This window comes from Spodoptera frugiperda, chromosome 27 (genome assembly GCF_023101765.2).
Source record: "Spodoptera frugiperda isolate SF20-4 chromosome 27, AGI-APGP_CSIRO_Sfru_2.0, whole genome shotgun sequence".
Taxonomy (NCBI): domain Eukaryota; kingdom Metazoa; phylum Arthropoda; class Insecta; order Lepidoptera; family Noctuidae; genus Spodoptera; species Spodoptera frugiperda.
Genome location: NC_064238.1, coordinates 4,109,925 through 4,134,999, shown reverse-complemented (window position 1 = coordinate 4,134,999; position 25,075 = coordinate 4,109,925). Strand labels below are relative to the sequence as shown.

The following is a 25,075-nucleotide window of genomic DNA, read 5'->3' as shown; positions in this document are numbered from 1 at the left end:
AACTCAAAATCTAACTAAAAATTCAGCCAGGTACCACAAAACACTAATGAAATAACAACTCTACTAAGATTAATAATAATGAATGATATTAACATCGTTCCGTACATTACTCTGTGGTCTATAATCCGGCTAGCATTTAATATGGCGGGTGCTGGAAGCTTATTGAGCAGAATATAACGGTGTCATAGTATTAACACTAACTGTGTAATGGCAATAATGCGCTAAGTTTTGAGAGCCTTAATGTGAACGTGGCTTTATGTTTGGTAATGTAGTTTTTGGTTAAACGCGTAGACTATTTTCTATATCATATTTATATATTTTTTTTAGACAAATCGAGATGGAAGACCACTGTGAACGCCCTTGTTTATTTAGTGGACATAGTCACTGTATATGAGTACTTTTACTATATGCGACAGGGAAACGTACATCACCCGATGGTAAGCGATCAGCTTCGCCCATGGACATCCACAACACCGAATGATTTACATGTGGTCACAGGATTTTTGGGGCCGGATTTTTTATTTTTAAGAGAAAACATAGGTATCAGTTAGATAAAACACTGAAGAGTAATTTCGAAGACAATATTGTACCACTTCTAATTTGTGAAGTACGTAATGTACCTATTAAGATAATGTTCGAAATTAGACAAGAAAGACACTTTTGTATACAAATATGTACTTCACTTCATCAAACTGACGAAAATAGCGAAGTAAACCAAATTCGGATCGAAAGCTAGTACACAGAGCTAATTTATCAAGACCCAAACCTTCCATTTTTAGGCATTTTCAACCTTAATCGATGCTGGTGGTCGGTATAAAAAGAAACGAACGACTCCACGTGCCGTTGACGTTAGCCGGTTAAATCCGGTTCAAATCGGATTACAGAATTCTTTCACGGGAACCGATCGTGATCCCTGGTTTAACTGTCAATAATCAACTGTAAAGCCAAAGTAGTAATTAGTGTCGAATCAGCAAGGCACACGAACCGGCCCCTATTCCGTATTTGTTGTTTTATGGTTAGGGACATTTTGGCGACATTTTTTCCGTTATTTACATTGATTGCTTTGAATGAAGAAGGGAATCTTTTAAAGTAACAATGCAATATGATAATCCTATCCACTACAAATATAAGCATATTAATGTATGATACTACGTATTAGATATTTAATAACGCATTTTATTTAAGGTAAGTCACGTCTCTAGACATTATTATTTCACCATTGTTATACAAGGTGATTTAACGAGCAATACGGAATAGCAACTACATGGCCAACGCAATAAGTAATAGGGACGTCTATCAGAACCGACGAAGCCAAAGAAATTACTTTGAACGTTAACACCGACTTGATTGCTTTCAAAGCGTAGTTTCCTGGATTCTCTTGAAAAGGACTCAGTGTTCCCGCTTGAAAACATTTCGTTGGATGCAGGCTACTAAACGTGACTACGTATATTCACTACATTATTCAGATTCCCTCTAGTGAATTACGAACTGGCTCTACTCACTAGTTATCCTTCTTATTTTAGCAATTTACGGTTGCTTGCAGAATTTGTGTTAAAAGTTGCCGTTTTACAGGAAAACTGAATGAACGCCAACTGACCCAAAATGTTAATTTATTGTGTTGAGATCTTCATAAAATAACTCATAACCAAAGGGAATAACGAGTTAATCAGTTCCGTCAGAAATCAGGACTAAAGTTCAGTTCAATATAAAAGTAATTAAAGCCTGAAACTGGGCCCGAAGTTAATAATAAAGCGCGCGACTGAAATTCAACTCACCTTGCTGTTGATTACACCGATGCAGCGATTAAAAAAACACAATTAAATTATTGAAACTCATTTTCGTGTTAATTATTTTCGGATTACGGAAAATTTATTGAGTAGTGTACACGCTGTTGCAGTTTGTGTCTACATTGTTACCGCAAGCGGCGCGGGTAGCGGGCGCGGGTATTAATACAATTTACGCGAAAACAACGTTCATAGCATTCAAATGTGAAATTGAAAACTGGCGAGCTTCGCGTAATTCGTAGCGAGATTAACTTAACTAAATTATACAATCAAGTGTGCATTCACTCTGTAGGCGAGCGCCGACGGGCCGCAAAAAATATCGCTCTGCGTCTCCCGCGCCATATAAATAAGCACAGGACCATCCTTCTCGACTTAGATATTTCATACGAGAAAAATGCAGCTTTATCCCCATTCCGCGAACCTCTACTGCACCCGGTGGACACGTTCCCCGATAAAATAAACACTAAAACAACGTTAGTTTACAGATTCCTCTCATACGGTATCATATGCAGCCGCATTATACAGCACATTTTCCAAACAAATTGTTTTATCTCTACTTCTTAAGTGGATCCGCTCCGTCGCACACGTAATTCTTCTCAGTCCGCATACAAACAGCCCCTAAGGAGGCGACAATCCTCACCGCAAACAATAAAAATGTGTATAAAATAAATTTGATAGTTCCAAACAGACCGTGATAAGCTATGGTCGGGTAGCCGAGCATATTTCATAACATGTAGCGGTACTTGTGAACTTGTCAGTGTTTTGTGAGGAATGCATCAATTCAGTTGTCAATAGTCCCATTCATATGAGCAATGGCGTCATCTTCGTGTCGAAGCAAGATGAAAATGGGGTGTGTTGGAGAAATATCTGACGCGTGTTGAAATGCTGCGTCGCGTCGCGTCTACTAGTAAATTGCATTGTACTGCGACGCAGGCGCCGATACGAAATTGGATTGCACGTTATCCAATAATTTCGATCGTGATTTTCGCCGATGATGGTCGTGACAGGTAAATTTGCAATCACGGGGACTAATAACTAAGTAACCACATTTCACCAACATTGCTAGTATGAATCCTACGTTAAGGTGTGGGAGATGAACACAGTTTGAATATTTTGAAGATACCATTATAGAGTTATTGAAGTATTGCGAAGTAATGATATTTTAATGAATGCAATAGTCTCTCAACTATTAACTACACATAAATATTTATAAAGACAGCTTTAAGTCGTCCTAAATGCATTGCACCTTCGAGCTTGAATAAGATTAGCATGCGCATAAGCAAGAACAATGAGTTATGATACGGCGCATACATCAGTCACTGATATTGTTCAGATTACCATAACAAATTGAGTCATTCAACAACTGTCGCTCGTAAGTATAACAAGTCGATCAGTCTCTTGGGAGACAGGAATAGTAGCTGACAAATTATGATCAAATTATGAAACTAATCTAAGTAATGGACTTCTAAATGATGTTCTATTTGTATATATTAGGTAATGTAAAGATGTGTTTTTATCTAATCCTAACCCGTCGCAAGGTGCAAATTGTTGGCTAACGACTAATTATTTAGCTCTCACAGCACGTGGGAAGATCTCACGACTCACATTGCTGCCTTTGATCGAGTTCACTTTTTAGTGATAAGTTACTCTGCTCGCGCATTCGCTGACCTGAGACAATAAGCGCGTATTGTTTCGCTTACTTTGACGTATTTATTCAAGTTTGTTTTGATTAATAGTACTCCGAGGTGCAATGTACTGTGAACCACTAGAAGGGTCCGCGGGTGTCATAACAATATTGCTACATTAGTTAAGCAAACGCCCTGCGCTGCGAAAAAATGGAAACCACTGTTCTCAAGGAGAATTAGCCTTTTCGTTACACTTGTGTGAGCACAGATTAATGTTCAGATTACTGTTGGTATTATACCGATTATCTAGTTAATTTCCTGTAACATGAGTAAAGGATGCGATCGTCATGTTTATGAGCAAGAGTTTTTAAGGTGTACTTAGATAACTTTAATGGTTTAATTGATCAAAGATGTTTGGTATTGCTTCACGAATAAGAGTAATTTGTAGCTGATGTTCGCTGAGATTGTTAGAGCGTGGATATACGGTTTAATGATTTTGTTGTTCATTAACAACCCTGTTGCGTTGAGAGAATGCATTCTCGTAATTTCTATGTTCATTGCAGCAACAATTTATTGATCGTTCCCACTTATGATTAACAATATTTAGCATACAATAACGCATTAAACGCAGACACAGTTGTGCTCGGTTATCGTTTATATTTGGCAACAGGTTATTACAAGCAGTTAGTAAACAATTAATAATGTTCAACGAGTCAGGTAATTGCGATATCGGCCCGGCTTTGGCATTGACGTTTTAATTGTCGCTATGTGAAACTGCGGCTGATATTTTTGGCATTTCCTATGGAAATAGACTATAGGTATTATGTACAAGTTAAAAATGACTTTACGCTACATAACGAAGTGTTAATTAATGTTACTTACCGCTTAAGTCTACTTATGTCATAAATTTACTAAACACATGCAAATTAATAGTAATAAAGAATTCTTAAAGTCGATTTTACCTAATGTACAATTTTTTCAATACCAAATTGTACTAAGAAGTAAATAGATTTTAACCGATTTTCGTATTAATATTCGTAACAAAATCTTATTGTATTCGGTTGACATTTGACTAAAAGCATTGTTACCATAATTCTTTTACGCACCGTCGACGACGCGTAGCAGTATTTTATGAAGTCTGAAAGGCATGTATTTCATGCCCAGGAATAAAATGCCTGTTATTTTTCTATTTTATTTGTATTGCTTTTGTTGTCACTCTGTCTTATTGGTGGTTTTATTTTCTTTTATGAGGATTTTGTACCAAGATTACGTAGGTGTACAAAGCAAAGCTTGACTCATCTCTGAAATGTTAATATCACAGATACTAAATCTCTTGACAATAGATCTTTACAAATCGCAGGAACTAAAGCCTTCTCGAAAACATGTACGCTCGTACCTCAGTTCCCAAGTTTGATCAAGCAAACTAACCCTGAAACGACGCAGGAAGAGATTCGTATTTCAACAAATGTTTAGACTTACGAACAAGCCGAACAAATAGCGGCGCAACTCTACAATCCTTTTGTTACATCGTGTATTTGTTTACCAAGTTTTTGAGCCAAGGATGCGGTGCCGTACGCCGAACATAAATCACTGTTGACAACTTGCCTATTTTCACAACCGTCGTCCTCGGCACTCGGCAGTGTCTCGGCAAATGCCGAACGTTCGGTATTCATCGCAATGCACAGTAAACAATGGGACTATTGCTAAACATCATTTGTTTACTTCGCATGCACGATCAACTTATTTATGTCCGAAGGGACCAAGGACTCACGAATCCCGCGAACTAATCGCTTGTCGTCTCCGTATGTAATTAATTAATTACACAATGCACCGGTGGTTTTCTTATACGCAGCCGTCTGTTACATCAAACAAAAGACGTGCTCTAGTGTTAAATACGCGATTGTTGTGCAAGCACGCTGGATTAGATGCGTTGTACAAGGTTAAAATTAATTAATTTACATTTTATGTGTTGGTCGCACGGAGGTTACTTATAATTGCTAGTAATTATCTGTTTATCTAATGTCATTTACATCATTTCACAGGCCACGACTTTCGGGCTTGCTTAAATTGGTACTAAAATTAGAACGTCCTGTTGCTAAATCTGTGAACAGTGTAATGAAACTTTTGCGATGGCAATTTTCACTTGAGGTATTGTGGCAAACCAGACAAAGATTTAAGTTATGCAGAGCGTCTGAACTTCAGCTAGCATGTCAAGTACGAAACTTCAATAAAGCCATGAAATGTTGTGGACAGTTCCCGAGCCGGAGTGGTCTAATCAGGGGTCGGGCCCGCATCGGCCCAAAGTCCGGGACTGCAAACGGCAATGGAGTTACATCTATTATTCCAAGCGACATCTGTTTTTGAAGAAGAGTATACAATGGATTCAGAGTCGAGTCTTGCCGGAGACACACGCTCGGTTGACTTATTTACACTGTTCACCGTCTAGGTTGTTACCCCGCTTCGAGCCTAGTTGAACGTCTATTAACTTTGTTTACTTATTAAATAGTTGCTTAGCTTATGTCTCGAATGTTCTTAGTAGCTACAGGATGGTTTATTGTCCGTATTGCGTTCATCCACTGTAAGTTTGATTTACGTTCGTGAGAACATAACCTATTGTAGAGATCTTAAACTTGTGTTCTTGGTTGAACACGTGTTTACAAGTTATCTAGTTTATATTATATTAAACATTAAAAACTTAAGAAATAACACCTATTGTGAGACATAGTACATTAATTAAAATAAGGTTCACACACGTGAACTATTAAGGAAAAGCTCTGCGTTCTGAAAACGTTCGCCGTTTATAAATTAGAGTCCCGGCGTGACTTGAAACTAGTAGAGCTTTTCTCGAATATTTCACACTAGTCAGTCGTATTTCAACTTACATAGGAAAAAATACAATATTTTGAAATAAGAAGAGTTCGGTTCTTAAATTTTGAAATTCTCACAAAATTATAACCTCGACCCCTATTACATGGTACACGCCCTGCTTACATCTTCAGGGAAAAACAAGCGTGATGTAATGCTTTGTTATTATTCTGTGGTATCTATCATTATATGTATTGTATTAACACAATGCTTCTAATTTGCTTGAAACATTCGGATCGGATCAGAAGTCGGGTTAGATGTAATCAATTGCTGGCTTTGAGTGGATTGCACACAGTCCATGGTGTAACGATGGTAGCTGATTTCTCGTCAAGATAATGTACTATGTATTTAGTATTATGTACTGACATATTACGGTGAATTAAAAATATGAAGGCAGACGTGAAGATGTGCTCACATTCGGTAGACTCTGTTATTATTTCTGATTGATTTCGCTAAAGGCTCGCTCTTATCGGTAGTTTTGTTTTAAAGACGAAGAATATTGTATGATTTGTATACTATTGTATACAATATACTACAGTTAGGTTGATATAAAGATATCAACCATATTTTTCCAACCAAGAGTTTTTAGCTAAGTAACACATTTAATAATTCATTTCTGATTTATGAGTGGCCAAAAAGCCGTATAAGGAAGTTTATAAAAAAAATAAAATATGAAAGACGATTAAGATAATCTAAATATCTTATCTTGATACAAAGCCGAGAATTTGGCGATGTCAATGTAGTGGAAAGTTAAGTTATCAAACTATTGTATAAGTTCCGGATTGTATAACTTTGTATTAACAAGTTCCGATAAAGATAACGAAAATTGGAACGCGACGCAAAATTAAAGTTCATACAATAGATGTTCGGGAACAATACAGATTATATCTATGGAGACGATGGCGAACCACGGCTTCAATATTGTTGAGAAAAAAAAGAGAAAAATGTATAAAGATCTCGTCGCTCAATATTTAGGTTACATAAAAAATACGTATTTTTATTTTGGAGCTGATACACCCTGTATATAATATTGTTTTTGAATTAGGAATGATTCTAGATTTTTAAGTAATGTTTTTATACTTTACTTCAGAGTAATTTCTCTTGAGTAAACTGTACATCTGGTACAATCCTTTGCCATACGAATAAGAAGGAAAATTACGGACAAGAGAGCAAAAATCTCGGACACACTTCAGAACTTTGTACAAATAGTAATTTAGGTATTAAATCAATCCGGAGCTGCGGTCTACTTTGCGGGTTTACTGGGGTTCTGGCTCGAAAACCAAGTCCTACTCCTGCTTTTCGAGCCGGTTTCGGAAACCACGGGGTGGTTTTTAGTCAGTAAGAGTCTGACACTCCATCTCGCCTCGCCCAAGGCGGGAGAAGACATTGGATACTTTTCCCCCTCAAAAAAAGGTATTAAATTAAGCGAGAAGATAAGATTATACTAATATTTACCTGATTAGCATAATAATAATTAAACAATTATGTACATACGCATTTTTTTATTACAAGTGGTCACTTTTATTTGGCGTTGTCAAACATTAGCGCGTTTCGTTGCGCGTGGGTATTTTCACTGACAAAAATTAAGTTTTTCCTCTTGACATAATTAATTAGTTGTCTATAAATATATATACTTAGCACACACAGTTTTGTATATTATCTTTTTTAATAATACCTGCAGTTAAAACTGGTTTTACCATTCTCAGTAATAAACTACACAGGTCCAAACTATAGTATTAATTTGGATTTTCCTTATTACTCTTACAATTGAATTAAATTGAATTGAATGATCATTATTATTTCAAGTCATCTGTTTTTTGCTTATGATTTAAATTAATTGTGTATTTTTGTTACTAGTTTTTTTATTTCAAAAATCAAAAAATAAAAATAAGAAATAAATTATTTATAAATAATTCAAGTCATTGTGTACCTAGATGGCGGCCTGGTGATCTGTATCACAGGTATTACCTATCACAGACCCCAGTCTCTAATAAGTGTTTAATTATTACGTGACTCAGTACAATTGATGATGGGAAAATAAATAAATAAATTATTAATGATTACTACAAAACTCTTATGTAAAAAAGAAACATAATCTAAACAAGGTATAAAAGCTGATTGGCTTCATTATAGCTTTCGTGAGACATATTAAATTAATAAAAGCCGGTAACATAATAATTAAGCTGTTTAGCGTTTGGCATTGAAGATACTAAGTCCCTTAACTATCTAGTTCCCATCACGTCAAACTGATGTAGGTTTATATTAATCCGTGATCTCTCTTATTGAAAACACGAGCAGGCATTACCTTGTATTGCCAAGATATAACGTTGTATCCCTTACAGGATTAGCAAGCATTCAAGTGTCTAACGTTGTGAATACGTATGTCTCATAAGCTCAACTAAAGGCTGTCTTAATATTCCCCCGTCTAGATCTTGTTCCTAATTTATGGGTTTGCTAATATTATTTGCTATTATCTAGTAAAGCTGCTAATAAATCAATTTTGCGTGAGCGTTACCTGGGAATCATTGTTCAGTTGATGTCACACGTGTCAAGGTTTTGAATTGTGGTTAATCCAATGTAAACATGGATGAATTGTTTGTCTGATAATTCTAACTACTGTGAGAAGGAAAATATACATGACGTTAGGCGTTCACATTTCCCGGAAAGAGTTTAGTTTTTGGTTCGATGAAAAGAACTTGAATGTAAATACATGATGCAGGTATACAGTTTCATTATTTATGTTTGTATACCAATTTATTTTCACAGTGATTAGATTACGTATCACGAACCTCGGCTCGTTTTTCTCAACAACTTTTCTTGGAAGTGATGCCGCGGGCCAGAGCCGGGGTGGAAAACGCACGTAAATTAAACTTTAATTTATCAAGCGTCTGTATCTTGACGAAAAATCCCATTTGCATTCTATTAAGTGAGATTGACAGAGCGATTTACTCGGTTTAAAAAACACATTTATTAAGCTGTCCTTAGCTGAATTACGTATACTCGTAACGCATGTTTTACACTCATTTTATTTAGGTACTAGTTTTAAAATGCGGTAATTCTGAATACGTATTGGACCGTTAATTTTATCGTGTCCAATAACAATATGCATTAAAGGATAGTACGGAAAATCGCGTTCAACGTTATAAACGGATGGAATCGCAGGTACGCGCGCGCGCCTCGCCTGCTCCCCTGTTATTTCACTCGTTATGAAAATTGGACCCGTGATGCGACCGTATAATTTTATGTCACGTTATCCTATAATTTGCAATATTATTGCCGCACACGTGAATTATCTGTCATGTTACATATAAATGTGTTTCATAATTCGTCGAGGCGACTGCGCCATAATGGAACACAGTGTTATTGTTTTTGGAAATTGGATTAAAGTCCTGGTAATATTTTAATACTTCGGCAACGCAAAGTTTGGTTTGGCGGCATCTTCGACAGCCGTTGCGGGTATAATTAATGGGTTAGCTAATAACGTCTTTTAGAAGGGACGATCGGTTCACGATCTTATGTAATTGTTGGATTAGTCATGGAGTTTCGGCAGACTGCCAATGGTAATGTAATGGTTGTGTCGATGAACTGACAATGTGTCATAACTGTTCCACTCAATCAAATACTATCTCGCCATGAGTATATGGCACACTTACAATTGACAATGACCTCGTATTGTAATCGACATAGTCACTTAATGTGATTTTATCGAATGGTCATAATAGGTTGATGGATGGCTGTAATTACTGGCGCATGAGATCGATAATTCATTTTAAGCGTTGATGACTATCAACTGTGGACTGTCTAATTGTTTGCGATTCAACGAATCAATAACTCCCATTCATATTTGAAAGATTGCTAAGTCGGATCTGTTTGCTCGATTAAGCAGACTCGTGTATGAGAAGTTTGAGTCGTGTCGTGAGATTGAAATCACATTAAAGTCGTGTAATGTAAAGAGATGGAGTCTCCAGCATCGACCGGTGGCAGACGGCAGCGATCGTATGCGTGTCATCCGTAGTCTGAATAATGACGTCGGGTGACATTTAATTTTGGATACAAAAGGCTCTTTATACTGTTTACCCTAATCCATTTAGCCCCCTCCGCCCCTATATTGACACTGAACCTTTTAACTTGTCGCTTAATTACATTGACGGGATTATCATTGGGATCTTATTTGTATCGATATGTTCGGGGATTAGTTTTTCGGTTTTGGGTTTGAAGGGAGAAATACGAGTATGTACAGGGTGGGTATGTTTATGTTAATGTGTGACGCCCTTTTTGTGCTCAGAATTTAAAATAGTATGGAGGTTTTCCTTCAAAATGTGGTCTTATTTACATTATCTACATATTCGTATGTAAAGTTTATTGATTCCGATATATTGCGTGGTGGCATCGATACTAAGCTTGCTTTCCTTTATATATCCTTTACGTTATATATGTAAATAGTTTTCGAATTATAACTAAACTGGTTATTATTATTCAGATGTTTCCGTATTTTTATGGCAAAGAAATGATAGGTATTTTTCTAAGGAATTTAAGCAAAATGTTTTAATGATTTTGAGACAATAATGTAACGTAATAAATTCCAATACAATTCCAAGTTACTGTATAAACTAATTGGGAATATATGACAAAACGTTTTGGTAAATACAAATGTAGTTTCGAGAAACCAGCGAACACAATCATGTTTATTAGCTATATTCGTGTCTCTACACATGTAATGTATCGTTGATGAAAATGAATTCCTAGAATTTTAGAATACAGTTAATTTTGGAATACATTTAATTTACGAAACTAAACTATTGCAAATTGAAATGTTTCCAATTATAACTCTAATTAAATTTGAGAAGTAAATAAGAGTACTGTTAATTAATAATTGAAACTCATTGGAATTCTCTTATAGAATTTATATCATAGATTGAATGTACTAGTACGCGAATGAAAATTAATTATTGAGATCAAAAGCGTTGCTGATTTGAATTAGTGCCGCTTTATGGTTAAACTTAATTATTTATACATTTGTTCGGGTGCTCAATGCGTTCATTTAAAGACAGGAAAACTTAAATACTTCTTAAAAAGATAATGCTTTGTTTATTAGTCTATAGTTAGTAATAATATTAAAGCAGAAAGATATCTATGTAGGAGTAAATTACAGTGAGCGATTCTATTTTTATATACCGGATATTAGGTACCAGATACCTTATTAATATTTTTATTATGGTATAAGTCGGTAAATGAGCAGACGGATAACCTGCTGGTAAGCAATCGTCACCGCCCGCGGATACGCCCGAAACACCAGAGATGTAACAAGTCGTTGCTAGACTTTTGGGGGTCAGGAATTTAAGTGTTGTTGTGGAATCGGGGATTAGGAAAATTGGTTTTCCGAGAGCTGACCCATTCATGCTGAAGCATGGCTCTCCCACACTTAAATATATGTAATAACTAGCTTTTGCCCGCGACTTCGTTCGCGTGGAATAGTGACTTCCAGCAAATTTTTGGTTTTAACCACATAGTTCCCGATCTCGCGGGATCTCTTCAAAAATGAGATGTGGAAGATATTCCAGGGAACTCTTCAAAAATCAACATAATGAGCTCTGCGTTTGAATTTAATAGATGTATACTCACTTGGGGCATTGAAAAAATAGTTTAAAAACGGACTTAAACTAACTTAAAACTAAAGAAAGCTACGAATTACGAATATATAACAATTCAAAGTCAAAGTCAAAGCATTTATTTCAATTAATCCTAAATTAGGCACTTTTGAAACGTCAAATTGAATTGTCCGTCAGTCTGTCTGTCAGTGAAGCTAGGCGCTCGTTCCAAAGTGTTGCTTCGAATGGAGAAGAACGAGCAAGAAACTCCATCGTTACTCTTTTCAAAAAATGTTTTTTACAATATCTCTGATACATTATTTGATCATTTACCTATTGTATATATATGTAGGAACAATGTAACGACAATACGACGTCAAAACTATGGGACAATAAAACCAATTTGTAAAGAATATAAAATAAAAAAGCGGGTTGTTTCAAACATAGTGCCCACATATGTACACTTACAATTTTGAAATAATGCTTCTATACAAATAAAAAATAATCTTTAATTTAATTTTTCAAATAAAAAAAAATAACTGCTTGATGCCACAGGATCCCTAGACTACATTGGAATAAATTAATACTTTAATTTAACGTGTAACTAGTGATCGTATTAGAGCATTGTCTAGTGTGAGCGAGTGTCCAGTGGAGCCGGACCAACATGCTGCCACACATTTTTATCTTCAATATAATCTGACAGTTTATAATATGCCTGTTTACACAGTTCACGCTTTATACAAGATTTAAATTTTTTCTCGTTCAGATTCAGTATGGTGGTTGGTAGTTTATTGTAACACTTAACACAAAATCCCATGAAGGATTTCTGCACTTTGGACAATCGGAATTGCGGTATAGCTAACTTATTTTTACCTCTCGTATTGAAATTGTGTCTGTCGCTTCTTTTTTCAAACAATTGTTGATTTTTTCTCACGTACATAATATTTTCGTAAATGAATTGAGAAGGCACTGTAAGAATGTTTATAGTTTTAAATAGTTCTCTCAAAGATTCGCGACGGGGCAAGTTATATATTGCTCGAATAGCTTGCTTTTGCAAAATAAAAATTGATTCTACATCCGCAGCTCGCTCCCACTGCAAAATGCCGTAAGACATTATGCTGTGAAAATAACTAAAATAAACAAGCCTTGCCGTACCTACGTCCGTTAGCTGCCTAATCTGTCTAACTGCATAAGCAGCTGAGCTTAGTCTCCCCGAAAGTGCTTTTATATGGGGCCCCCATTGTAATCTGTCATCTAATGTGATACCCAAAAATATAGTCTCCTTAACAAATTCCAACTTTTGTCCGTTCAAAGCAACATAACATTCGTTATTTTGTACGTTTGGCAAGCAAAATTTAATACATTTGGTTTTTTTCTCATTAAGCGCCAAGTTATTAATAGTAAACCACTCATAGACTCGAAGAATGGAGCTGTTTACGTCGTCAAAATTATTCGTACGTCGACCTATTTTAAAAATCAGTGATGTATCGTCTGCAAACAGAACCATTTTTGGTTCATTTTCGAATATGAGTGGCAAATCGTTTATGTACACTAAAAAGAGGAAAGGACCCAATATTGAACCTTGAGGAACGCCCATTTTTATCTCAGACCCTTGTGAATTAACACCGTTAATATGAACTTTTAGCTGCCTATCTCCTAAATATGATTTCAATAGACGGAGCGCAGTGTTTCTAATCCCGTAATGATTTAATTTCAGCAAAAGTGTCTCGTGATCAACGCAATCAAATGCTTTTGAGAGGTCACAAAAAACACCTATGGCATCCTGTGCTTCCTCCCAGGCACCAAATATTTCTTTCATTAAAGTAACACCGGCGTCAGTTGTACAACGACCTTTAGTGAAACCATACTGCTGATGGTGGAAGATGGAGTTTTTATTAAAATGATGAAGCATCTGAGACAGTATCAACTTTTCAAACACTTTGCTAAGGACCGGCAAAATAGATACAGGCCTATAATTATTAGGTTCTGTGTTTTCGCCGCTTTTAAATAGTGGGATAACCTTGCTATATTTCATAAGGTCAGGAAAAACACCGTCATCTATACTTTTATTAAAAATCATAGCCAGGTAGGGCGCTATAGTTTGAATAATTGTTTTGCAGACTTTCACCGATAGTCCCCAAAGATCTTCAGTTGATTTTATTTTAATTTCTTTAAAGACTTTTACTATCTCTAGAGGATTCGTATATTGAAAACTAAAGTCATGTTGACATGATTTTACATTTTTTTTAAGCAAACTAGCTGAGAGTGTAGCTGAAGAATTTAAATCTCTAGTTATTTTAATAGGAATATTAGTAAAAAAATTTTCAAACTCCTGTGCTACATCACATCACATCAATTAAAAAAGAAACTATATTACAACCTATCCTCTATGCTATAATAACCAAGCTTAAACTAAATAATTTAAAAGAAACGACTTAAATCTAATCTAATTAATTTATAAATAAGACTTACAATTTTATTAAAAAAACTAACTACAGTAACTACTAATAATCGATATCAAACTAAACCTACGTTAAATAGTTTAACCAAAAAACCAGGAAAACCCAACAAATAAACTTATTAATTGACAAATACAACGAAACCAATTTAGAATATACGAAACAGCAGGACCACTACAGACAAATAATCATACGACTGATAATACACTTTTTCTACGATAGTACCGAAGCGCTCGGCCGATACCCAACCAAATGAATGTAACGAAACCATAGCGCGATCTATTTCGATCCCAACGCCATCTATCGAGGATAAAGACAACTTGGATTATTTATTTATACTCCGTTCGGGCATTTTCTTTGTACTAAAAGTTTAATTATATTGATATTATTTTTTTCATACCTTTTTACTATTTATTTACTTTTTTCGATGAATTAAAACAATAACATGAACCGAAGTCGTGTAACGATCGACATAGAATTATCTATACTCCGTTAGAGCATTTTCTTTGTACTAAATGTTTTATTATATTGATATTATTTTTTTCATACCTTTTTACTATTTATTTACTTTTTTTCGATGAATTAAAACAATAACATGAACCGAAGTCGTGTAACGATCGACATAGAATTATTTATAAATAATTTATTTCTTATTTTTATTTTTTGTTTTTTGAAATAAAAATATATCTATGTCCTTTCTAAGGTTCTAAACTATATCTGTACCAAATTTCAACCAAATCCGTCAAATAGTTGCGGAGATTAATGGTATAAGCATAGAATGTTCGACGTGATTCTTTAATTTGACATAACTTTTTTATTTATGAACCGATTGACATGAAACAAACACTAAATGTAAATTTAAGCATCCCACAATATATTCGTGAAAACCGCATCCAACTCGGATCAGCCGTTTCTGAGATTAGCGCGCACAGACGAACAGACAAACAGACAAACAGACAAACAGACAAACAGACAAAAAAAAGTTAATTACATTTTTGGGTTCGACATCGACATAACAATAACCCCTGCTATTTTTTTTATTTTTATTTTCAATGTACAGACAGCACTTTTCTACGATTTTATTATATGTATAGATAGATAAGGATTTACCTCACTTAGGAAATATCTCACGTTAGGAAAGTAAGTGGATATCTACTACCTACATAAATTCCCCAAGTTTCCTATAACAATGAAAACGTGAAGTACGAGTACCTTCAAGTTGGGTGTGGGCTTCGAAAACGTTATAATTTAGTGATTTCTCATAACATTGTGCTGTCCAACCTTTAAACGTGTAACCTACGCCTTAGTTGGGAGTTTAGCTTCTGTTAAAGTTCATCTTGATTGCAACATTATGAGCTGTTAGTACATTTCTTTACAAAATTGACTATTGTTTTGGCTTTACGAGCTTTTGTTGGCCTTGACACCTCTTTGTTAGTAAGAAGATAATTAGAAACTTATTAAGTAAGTGTAAGTTATGTATATAGACTACCTTGTTGGTTTAGAGGTCGTAAGTGCGATTGCTGGACAAGGAGTCTCGGGTTTGATTGGCAAAATATTACTGGGCTTCTTTTGGGTTTTCGAACAATTCTCAGTAGTAGCACGGAGTCTGGAATTGTGCCACCCCCTATTACATGGCACTACACATGCAAATCCATATTATTTGTGTTATACACAAATAATGAAAAGTGGATTTGCATTGTATAGCGGCATTACATGCCGTAATGTGCGTCTTCGGGGATTAAAGGCGTGATGTTGTGTTTTGTGTCGTAAGTAATGTATAAGTATAAATATGCAATGTGTAGTCGACTTCAATTTACTTAAAACAATGACCACGGCACCAGGATGAAAAGAAAGTACCTTATCTTACTTCTTGATCATATTTACCTAATCATGCTTATAATGTAATTCCCGCCTTAGGGTTCAACGAAATTGAAATAAGATCTCTAAAAATAATTTACTCCAGAATACTGGCTTATTTATAAAGTTCGTGGTCTCGTGCCTACGTAATCGTTGTATCATATTTTTGTAGCAATTGCCCTGAAAATTAATTTGAACGCTCACCTTTATGAAGTGTTCTTCAGCAAGGCTCTTCGTAGTAACTGAAAAAAAATAAACATTATGTTAATCTTTGAGTAAAATATACGGGAATATTTATTTGTTAGGTTGGCGTGGATCAAGGGAGCGGTTTCTCGTTCAATTAATATTCTGACTCTGGGCACAGCTTTGGGGTACACTTATTTTTAGGGGAGCACGGAAATTAATTTTCATACCCGTGGTTGGCCAGATTGGAATTTCAAGTCGATTTTACGTAAGAACCTATCATACCCATAATAATTCAATTTGGATTACTTCTGAAGAGTTTAACAGTTTCATACAATCTTTCCATTTATAGAACCTCTCAAATTTAATACCATTTAAGTATGATTGAATAGGTTTTCGTAAAGAAGAGCATTTTCATTCAAATTATTCCAAAATGTTAACGGCTTGTCTTAAGTGAATGGTGTTGAAAGTTTCGAAGAATTAAATACTTTGATTCATTCGATTATTCAATCAGCTGGATCACGTGGCGATAGGCTTGGGGCGGGCGGCTGCCAGTGTCACAACATCGAATAATTCATGAGCTAGTGATGTGCTGTGCACGGGAACGCGAGTGAATTATCGTAATTAGATCTGACAAGCTTGATTTTAAGCTCATTTAAAATTACGCATTAATTATTTATTTATAATTACTCAGTTACAATTTATTTTGAAAACAAAAATCCGTTTATCTTTTGCCATGTTATAGGAACTAGGTAGTTAAGATCACTATAGTTAGGTACTAGATTTGCAGCAGGTTATTGAAAACTGGAAGCCTAGCCTAGAACTACAGTGTCATACCAGTTTACTATTGAACGCTCCGACTAGTTGTTACCGCATAACTTGAAAGTCAACTACATTTAAAGACAGTTTCGTAAAGTTCCGTTTTCCTATTAATTGTGTGACATCACTACTCGCGGCGATGTCAGGGCGGCGCTTCTAGGGAGGTGTTTCTTTTCGTTTTGTAAGAACGTTTCGTACCACTCAAGCCATTGTGCTATTATTATGCAAAACTCTGACTGCCGATCGCAACAAATGTTTGTAGCGAACACTGAACTACATTTCTTTGTGTTAAAAGGTTATTAGAATGTAGGTCTCGATGTAAACATTTTCAAGGTCGCGTTGCTGTTTTGGAAATTGATTATGACTGTTCAAAAGTACATAGTTTGCGTTTTATGAAATGGGGTGGAGGCTACGATTAGTTTAGATAGGTAGAGTAGATAAGAATAGTGGCATTAAATATAAGTCAACATCACATAGTTTTGCACGACAGAACAACAAAATTGTAACAAGTTAATTTTTAACTCAAAAACATAAAGAAATTTGTATCACTTGAAAGATCATCAACTTTTTTTTGAGAGAGGAAAATCATTCAAATTTCTCCCAGCTGTCAGACGTTTACCCAAACCAAACCGCCTACTCCTGAGGCGAGAGTGAGTGTCAGACTCTTACTGACAAAAAACCACCCCGTCCCTACTCCTGCTTTTCGAGCCGGAGCCCCGGTAAACCCGCTAGGTAGTCCGCAACTCTAGAAGATCATCTAATTAGGTAATTAAAATGACTCACTAGTAATTTAAGGACTAACTAGCACATCAGCTTGGTCTAGATGCTATTTATCACTGAATCCGCTGAATGTTACCTTCATAAAGTTACTTTCCTTAATGATTGATGATATACGCTAACACATGAATCAGTACAGTCTTAAAATGTTTCGAAAACACATTTAAAGCAATGAAATATCACGTAAAATTACAAATGGCTGTTGAATTCTGGCACATTGCCTAAGAATGTCGCCCCATTTCTTTCGCTTGACAAGTGCAAAATGCGTGCATGCAAGCAAGCAGATGTCTTATGTTTCTGGATGCACACGAAAATGGAATTCAAGTGTAAATAATAGAACGAACTTCTATTTATTTCTTGAAGGCTCTCTCGATGTTATTGTTTTTATTTTATTTTATTTCTTAAAGAGGACAATGCAATTTTCTTTATACTTTTGTGTACGGAGAAAAACCAACTGCTATGTGTTCGTGTTACTTTTGCGTCTTAATAATACCTTATATTGTTTGAGCATCTTTTTTTTAATAAATAACGTCGCTCCATACTAGGATTTTCTCTTGTGTCGTGGGTGCGTTTACAAACATCCAAGTTCACATGCACATATCATCCAGACCCGAAACAACAATTTGTGGATCACACAAAGAGTTGCTCCGTGCGGGAATCGAGCCCGCTACACGTTACGCGGCAGCCGATCGCCTAGCCACCGCACCAACCGTACAGTCAGCATTGAATATGGGATTTCGATTTCATAAAGGATTTTGAATAACAATGTTTACTGCGAAATGAAACATAATTCACAAGAATAAATATTTTGACATAAAACAAAATCAATCACGCAGACGATCACTCCTTTCATTTATCATTTCTAAGGAATCGATAAATTGAAAACGAGTCTAGCCAAACTTTAATAAATCTGAGACTAGACTGAATGTCTTTGGTGATTAGAAGGACAACCTTGTCGAATAAATCCTCTTTTGTAACGACATCTGTGGTAGAAATTAATACAAAGTAGTTGTATCTTCAATACTAAATTATACATAGAGTACAATTAAACGATACTTCTATTGGTTTCATTTAGTGATGTAGGTAGTGGATATGGTGTATCGATTCCGGTAAATAATTTATTGTAATCGAATACTGAAACGGTTTATTTTTAAGGAAAATGGGAAGATACAGTTTTATAAATAAGTACTTATGTAATTGGCAAATCAGTGCAGTTTTAATGTATTGTATGAAATTATTGTTTTAATCGGCCTGTGGACTTCTACTAGGAATGTATGTATAAGATGGTAATTATCAAGTAAAACAGTAAAAAAAGCACTAAAACATGTTGACATTTACATAATGGATTATAATATATAATCGATAATAGTAGCATCACTTCATCAATCGATTGTATAGAGCTTTGTAACATTATCTGATTGTAACAGTTATTTGAATTACGAATCCTGAGAGTCTAGAGGATATTTGGTAACCAGAATCGAGTAAAGTTGTATGTAAGTGCCCTCTAGGCGTACTTACTGGGACTTCGTGACTGAATAACTAATTATATACTCGTGCCAGTATGGAAACAACAACAGCACCGATATACGAGATATAAACACAGTATTCTAATGTATGTGTTGTGCAAACCATAAAAAAATACTTTTGGAATAAAAAACACATAAAAGTAAATCATCAATCATTTTTTGGTTTTCAATAAAACGAACAAAATAATTCAAATTTATAAAAATCAAAATTCAAAACAGTTAATAAAAGTGACCTAAACAACATATTTGCATTCATAGTCCTTTGATCCGGTAACCGGCTCTACCCAGCCGTTTCAATCCGAATTCGTCCAATAAATGCGTAGTCATGGTAAATGCATGTCCTGTTATTTTCGGCACAGACGAGCAGGACATCAATCTGTATCAGTTTGTTTGATTGGCACGCCTGATCCCGCGCGTCCCTGCCCATTTAGCCCCGCCGGCACGCTTAACTCTATGGCCGCTGATTTAATTATCTGTACCAATTCATTTTTCAAGCTTCTGTTGTAGGCGTAATTTGCGAGGGTCTGTGGTCTTTTTTAAAATTCAAATTTGGAATAGAATTAAAACGAAAGATGATTTATGTGGCTAGTTTTATTTTTTTATTTGAATATTAAATTTTTGGCAATGGAAAAACACGGATTACGAAAATGAAAATAAATAAAGTAAAATGATGTAACATTTTCTTGATTTATTTCTTAATCTTTGTACCTACACTTTTATTTTATTTGTTTGGTTACTAAAAATATCTGCTGTTCAAATACCTAATCAACCACAGACATAGACAAATTCCCGTCAAATATCAAAACGTATAATTTATTCAAAGTTCATTAGTAAAATTAACGGTGTTCCGCACAGAGGAACTTATGAGATATTAACATGTGTTACTAGGATTATAAATTAACAATACAATTTACATATAGTGTAATTTAGCTACTGAAACTAACGCACCGCGATGTGTATGTGTTATTCATAATCTGTGTGACGTAATCTATCTCGCGCCGTGGCTGGTTCACATCCAATATAAATTACATTGTTTTGGAAATGATGCCTCAATGACATTGCGATTAGAATATACTAACTAATATGATGAATTATGTTTGTTTAGACTATTCAAGTTATTGTCATGATAGCAGTGAAAATCATTAACCTCTTGTATATAAGATATAATAGAAAATACATTGTGTCGCGCGTGGATCTACGTTTCGGTACACGACGGGTTAAGTATAATGAAGTAGATAGTATCTCACGTTCACGTAGGCTTTTTATAAAACGCAATTTGAAAATAATGGACTACTATAGCGAGATCTTTTTCATAAAACGATTTCTTAAACTTTTATTTTATTTACTTATAAAGAATCTTATATCGACTTTCATCATTTGAAATAAACGAATGGACATCGAAATCAGTTTCAAATACATTTAGTTACAAAAAATTAGATTGCCACCTGTACTTATTATTTTTTACAAAATGAATATTAATTGGACGTTCTTTACACCTATTGCGATTGTTGCAAAGAGTTGTCGACAGCGACATGTTTCGCACTAAGAAATTAGAATACAATAGATCTTTCTTTATAGCATTATGAGTGACACACAAAACTGTATTATGACATACAAAAAAAATGTTATAACACTTCTTTTTCTTTGTAAGTGACAAAGCTATTTGTAACGTCTCGCGATGTTATTTGCGTGACCGATGATGCGAAAAAATAAATTAGCTACCGATTTGAAATAAATATAAAAAGTCCTTTAAATCCTTATAAACTATAAATTAAACTGTAACGTAACCGAAATACAAATTTGGCGTAAAATCGGCTAACAAAAAATCGTCTTAGTCTAATCGCCATTTAATTGTATCGCAATAAAAACCTTTTTAATACCTACTTTTACGCGTAATATAAGTAATTGGAAAAGTGAACATCTAGCTTATCCATAATAGACTACCTTTAGTTTTGAGAGGGGAAAATCATCTAATGACTTCTCCCGCTTTGGGTGAGGCGAAATGGAGTGTCAGACTCTTACTGACTAAAAACCACCCCGTTCCTACACCTGCTTTTCGAGCCGGAGCCCCATTAATCCCGCTAGGCAGACTGCAGTTTCTGGTCGGCTTCAGCCCTTCTGGACCCCGTCTGCGGTAGTTTTTGCGCGCGCACGGAACGTGACGCATCGGTAACAGACTACCTAGATACTATAATTGTGTTTGTTCAATATAATTATAATTTTCCGTTACACAGTTTTTGTTACCAAATAGTAGCCAGTTAGTCACAATGACGTAGAATAAAATATGAAACAGGCTAAAATAGATGCTGACATCAAACTGTGATCAGTTTGTTTTTGCTATTCAAATACCTACGTTCAAAGAAAAAAGGTACACGATTTTCCATACGTTATCGATGATAAACACTATTACGTAATGCTTTTGACCCAAGTTATTAATCAAAGTTACTATGTTTTTTGTCCGATTAATTCAAAAATAGAGTTATGCAGCTAGGATGTTTATCGAGATTTTATCTGAGAATCCTTAGAATTTGCATTCAAAAACATTGATGATTTAATAAAAGTGCATACAACAAAAACGAAAACAGATTAATAAGATGTCAATTTTCATTTATTTTTATACTAATAATTCGTTCCAATGACAGGTTATTAAATATCTTAGGCTTGGCACCGAATTGGTTTTTCTTTTTACGTCTAGTTAGTTGCTTATTTTCCTTCCCAACAAAACTAACTAGTATTATAATATAAACAATTAAGATTTTCCTGTTGGCTCTTATTAGTTCTCGTATAACGTCTACGTAGGGTCGGGAACCTAAGTTGGTAATAAAAGGAGCGTCATAGGAAACTGAATGGAGTCTTCCTTCGCCAAAGACGAAGGTTCGGCATCCGAGAGAAAACTTCGAAACAAGGAATGCTTTGACGAATATTTTTTTAAATGAAACGAGACAGTCGGAATTTGTCGTAGATTTTATTTACAGAAAATATTTCTTTATTACAAAGAAAGTAACAATACACTAGTTTTCATAACGCTATTCAATTCCACATTGAGATTTCTCAACGGCTATATTTGAAACTAACATTACTTCGTCGGAAATCGATTCATTGGAAAGTGACTTACTCGAAATTGAATTCGATTGTTCATTCGTAGTCTAATAGAATACCCTTGGAGCTTTAATCAAAAGATTTGTAATGTTTTATTCAGTCAGAGCCCAGTTTCGATTACCGAGGGTCAATTTTGTAACTTCGTTAAGTGATATATTTTATGAATTGTAATTAATGTTCTGTTTAACAATGCGAGCACTGTCAAGTCAAGTAGTTAAACTATGTCAGGTCACGACAGATGGACAAACCTTCATGGCGCTGCGCTTTCAAGGTTTATGTCAAATGTCATGACTGGAATGCCGGATCAACAGGTACAATTGCGAATAAATTTAAATAGATCGGATTAGAAGTACTTGCGTATATTTTTAGTCATACTTATTATCTCATTGCTTTGGACTGCCCGCTTGTATGTCACTATTGTAGGTACCTATCGTTCATTGTATATCGAGAGCCTTCTACTGATAAATGACTGTACGGTCCAAATGTCTACAGAGACAAAATAAATTCAATAATAACCTTACATTAATATTAATGTCTATATAACACAACGTATAATTAAGCCGCTGATATTTCTGTCTGCAATAATTCTTCAATTAAATGCTCTACATTCGTGCAAACAATGGTAGCACTAAAAGTTTAATGAACCAAATAAAACAATAAGATAGCTACTTTATTGTGTTGTTGAATTGTCTAATTGTTGTTCAGTAAGTCATTAAGATAAGAGATTAATATACAGGCTAAGATTAGCCGCCGATAGCCGTCGGCTAAGACAACTAATAAACACGCTTCGATACAAATGTTCGATATCATTGTTGGCGCTAATTTTTCAGCACGGTTGTAATATTGAGGCAGTTTGTTCTGAATCTTATTGGTGGTGTTGGTAATTAACACTATTTATTTCATATTATGGCTACTATTTTTAACGTATATGTTACAGTCAGAGTGATGAAATAGCAATTATTCATAATGACTGGTCATTATGAATAACTGTATATAAATACCAAATTCACTAGACAATATAAAAAAATAATCACTTTATCTGGACATTATTCATAATAGGAAGTCCAAGTTAGTCAAAGTAATAATAACTTGTAAGAATAAAAATTAGTCTTTAAGATCAAAGACTAATTTGTTTTGGCATAAAATTGAGTCACATAACGTTAGTAGGCCTAATGACTTATGTAGAAAATGGTGGTAGTGAACTTGTAATGCCCTATATATAATTTCGATCAAACTAATTTGCTATAAGTTCCTGTAACAATTAAATAATAATGTCGTTTAAAAATTTAATATGCTGTGCAACAAAAGTTAGTGACAGAACCGAATTGCTACAAAACCGACTCCACGTAGTCTTGTTTGTCCTACCCCTAGAGTGTAATTTAAAATCGCGTAGGCGCGTAGGACCGAGGCGGCCCGCGGGCTGAGGAGCAGGAGGCTGCTAGCGAGCCACCGTGGCTGAGGCTGGCCAACAAGCCGAAGCTGCGGTGGTGAGCGAAAGCCGTCTGCGACGGCCGCCGGAGGACCGCAGCGCCGGAGCCATGACAGAAAACCTGATGCATGCTGCATGTTTGCTTGCATGCTGCTCGTTTTATTACATTATCCAAGTCTTCGAAGATAGTATATAAAATTGCTAGTTAATGTGATTAATTTTGTGTCATTTATCACTTTATCTAAATTGAGTAGTCTTTATATATAATTGCTAGACAGTATATATAATATCAAGATTTATTACTTTGGCTGTAACATATACCAAATTAATCAGATATACAGACAATAGAATTGTTCACGTATCTAGTCGTTTGATTGATAAATAATTTGCAGTAACAGAGAAAAAGTTTAACAATATAGCTTCAAAATTAATAACTAAGTACTGGGCTGAAGACTGCCTAGCGGGTTACCGGGGCTCCGGTTCGAAAAGCAGGAGTAGGAATGGGGTGGTTTATAATCAGTAAGAGTCTGACATTCCTTCTCGTCTCGCCCAAGGCGGGAGAAGTCATTGGATAATTTTCTCCCGTAAAAAAGTACGTTACTAGAATTCTTTAGTTATTATACTAGGCCATAGTATATCACCAGTGAGTTCGGTTGGTTGATTAATTTCAATAATTAGGATTCTAATTAATCCAGTTAATGATTAAACCTGTGTATTCTGATTGACCAGTTCTTGCTTACAATAGACGATACTTATAATTATGTAACTAATGAGAATGCTAATTACATAAACGTACCTACATGCACCTATGTGTATTTGTGTACTGCAATACAAAGTCAGCTTTGTATTGTCTTGAGTTGTTGATTAAGAACAGCTTATCTTACTATTGATTATTTAGGCATTTGATCGTCGAAAGTTAGGGTGTAATCCTGTTGAATGAAAAGTCATGAAAAGCTACTTATTATGTAGACCAATAAATAAAATTGGAGTGTTTATTTGTAATATTGAAATAACTAATTTTTACTATATGCATATCAATATGATCGTACATACGTTACACAAAC

The 25,075-nt window shown here is 35.0% G+C and overlaps 1 protein-coding gene across 6 annotated transcripts in view; it reads right to left on the bottom strand.

Moving 5' to 3' along the window:
- The window catches only part of LOC118263348 (mucin-5AC), a 136,479-nt gene that overhangs the window by 37,381 nt on the left and 74,023 nt on the right, over positions 1–25,075 (bottom strand). For all 6 annotated transcript variants that reach the window (XM_050705672.1, XM_050705673.1, XM_050705671.1 and 3 more), the window contains one exon: positions 16,383–16,420. The gene's annotated coding sequence lies outside the window, so the exon portion shown is untranslated. The remainder of the gene's footprint in view (positions 1–16,382; positions 16,421–25,075) is intronic.